General features: G+C 41.8%; 1 pseudogene across 1 annotated transcript; it reads left to right on the top strand.

Moving 5' to 3' along the window:
* Positions 1-1,092: 1,092 nt before the first annotated feature.
* LOC306644843 (protein CDV3-like) lies at positions 1,093-2,631 on the top strand (annotated as a pseudogene). The gene has a single exon. The product of its transcript is annotated as a protein CDV3-like (transcript).
* Positions 2,632-2,895: the final 264 nt, after the last annotated feature.

The following is a 2,895-nucleotide window of genomic DNA, read 5'->3' as shown; positions in this document are numbered from 1 at the left end:
CATTGAATCTGTATAGCACCTTTGATAGTATGGCCATTTTGACAATATTAATTCTAATATGCAGCAATTTAACAATGGACAAAGATATGGAATGACATGAAAAATGATAAATAGAAAAAGGAAATTTTTAAAACAGCATGATCTTAAAATATATAAATAAAGCAGGCATGTGACATATATGCATATATAGATACACATCTAAAAATACTGATGAGATCACATGTAATTCTCTTTTTTGAGGGGGGTGCCGAGGATTGAACTCAGGGGCACCCAACCACTGAACTATATCCCCAGCCCCTTTTGTATTTTATTTAGAGGCAGGGTCTCACTGAGTTGTTTAGCACCTCACCATTGCTGAGGCTGGCTTTGAACTTGTGATCCTTCCTGCCTGAGCCTCCCAAGCTGCTGGGATTACAAGCACACACCACTGCACCTAGCCTCATTTTTTTTTTTTTTTATTGTTTTTTTTTTGTAATTCATTTTCTTCGTTTTGCTTGTCTTTCCTAAACTTTCTACCTTTGTATTCATTGTAAATGTCTTTTTAAGATGTTCAATTTCAGTTCTCAAACTAGAGACTCCAATTTTAACACAGAACCTACTTTTATTTAAAAAGTATATGAAAATCAAAGATGCAGTATCAATTAAAAATGCATTATGGATTTGTCTTCTTTCTATTTAAGCCTTCAGAAGAGGAAATAAGTGTCCACCAAATTTTCAGAGACACCAAAGGCATTCCAAGATCTTATGACTGAAAACAGATGGGACCAAGCAGGCAAGGTCCAGCAGAGGACCTGAGAGTTTTGAGAGGTCTCCCTAAGTTGCTTAAGGTCTCACTATATTGCTGAGGACGACTTTGAACCAGCAATTCTCCTGCCTCAGCCTCCAGAGTCCCAGGGATTAGAGAGACAGGTTCTCACTGAGTTGCTTAGTACCTTGCGGTTGCTGAGACTGGCTTTGAACTCAAATCTTCCTACCTCAGCCTCCTGAGCCGACGGGATTACAGGCCTGTGCCCACCCAGCTTAAGATGCTGTCTTAAATACAGATCAAAAGTAATGGTTACCAGACCAAAGAAGGTGAAAGTACAGAGGACGAAGATGAATGGAAAGAATTTGAGCAGAAAGAGGTTGATTACAGCGGACTCAGAGTTCAGGCAATGCAGTTAAGTGAAAAGGAAGAAGATGACAATGAAAAGAGAGAAGATCCAGGAGATAACTGGGAAGAAGGTGGCGGAGGTGGTGGTGTAGAAAAATCTTCAGGTCCCTGGAATAAAACAGCTCCGGTACAAGCACCTCCTGCTCCAGTAGTTGTTACAGAAACCCCAGAACCAGCAATGACTAGTGGTGTGTATAGGCCTCCTGGGGCCTAACCACAACAAGGAAAACACCACAAGGACCACCAGAAATATACAGCGACACACAGTTCCCATCCCTGCAGTCCACTGCCAAGCATGTAGAAAGCCGAAAATACTGAGCCTTCGTAAGGGTTGACTACCTCAGATTTGCTGCACTTATTGTGGACTTCATGTGGATCACAACTTCTGGATAAGAAGGTTACAGCTATTAAAGTGTCAATGTGAACCTTGAAACCAGCTCTACTGGATTCCTATCAGAAATCCTGCAGAAAGTCAGCCATCTGGGTTCTGATCTGCTGTTAAAGATGAAGATTTAAGTGACCTTAATTAACCTGTCCTGTGCCCCACCCTAAGGAATACTCTGTAGTAGGCTGTGGCTATATTATACTTCCTGGAACATGCCACTCAAAAGAACTGTGTTCAGATCATCTGTGTAGGGGCGTGATTTATAATTTAAGTTTTTAGTTGTAGTCTGAGGTAACTACAAATGAAATTCAACCAAACTTGGGGCCACCAAGTGGGAAGAGGGGTGGGGGAGGGAATAATCTTGTTTCTCTTAGTAATTTTTTATTTGGATAGTGCTTTTTCTGTGTTCCACATTAAGGCCTTTTTTGCTTTGACTTGGAATAAGTTCTTTGACAGCATATTGCTTGGTTAGGTAAGTAACCTGAAACATGCATTAGAATTGTGAAATGTCTCCTGAATTTGCCAATCCCTAGAGTGGAACCAAATAGCCTTTGACATAAGGGGCAGTGAATTCTGGAGGCTCTACTTCAGGTGCTGCTAAAGCCTCCAATCAGATCTAAATTGTACAGTACACTGCTGTGGAGAGCAGTTTCTGCTCAGGCTAAGGGAGTCACTGGCCTGTCTTTAAGAGTCCAGTGATGTAAGCAAAACCACCCACAACCCATTTAAGTGTCATGGGTCTTGTATGGTCATTGATAAGAGTTCCTTACATACTTGTGTTCAAATTTTTAAGGTAGTAAAACATTCTAAAGTTACAGTGATTGTCCCCGCAAGCTCTGTTACCAGCCTTTTCATGTGTCTAATAGTGTTCATCTGGAAAGGCAGGGCAAAAGACAGTGATTGTAGCGTTTTTATTAATAAGTACAGCTTAAGCTATCCAATAGTACTTAGTCCATAAAAGGGACTTGTGGAAGCTCCCCAGGATTACTGAAAAGTTTCTTTCCACCTAATGAGACAGTCTGGCAATTCCTAGTTTTATATCTTTGATTCAGTAGAAATATATGACCACTTGATGCAGAGTTTGGGTTTCTCTGTAATAAATCCACCTGCCAAAGGCAGGAGTTGCAGCCTTGCTACTGGCAAGCGTGAAGCACGCGAGGGGAATGCAGCTGTCCTGGTAAGGGGGCATCCTCTGCAGGAGTTCAGTCTTGGTGAACGTCAGTGCAGGAATTGGACTTCTAGGAGGGCTACAGTGTCTCCTCACAGGACCTGCTATCACTTCTGGGCAATAATGTCGGGATTTGAGGTGGCAGGTAGGACGCCTGCCTTCTGATTTATTTGAATGAGTAGTTGAGTC

This window comes from Sciurus vulgaris (genome assembly GCF_902686455.1).
Source record: "Sciurus vulgaris genome assembly, chromosome: 15".
In the NCBI taxonomy this organism is placed as follows: Eukaryota; Metazoa; Chordata; class Mammalia; order Rodentia; family Sciuridae; genus Sciurus; species Sciurus vulgaris.
Note: the sequence above shows the minus strand (reverse complement) of the source record. Positions and strands in the feature narration are given on the sequence as shown.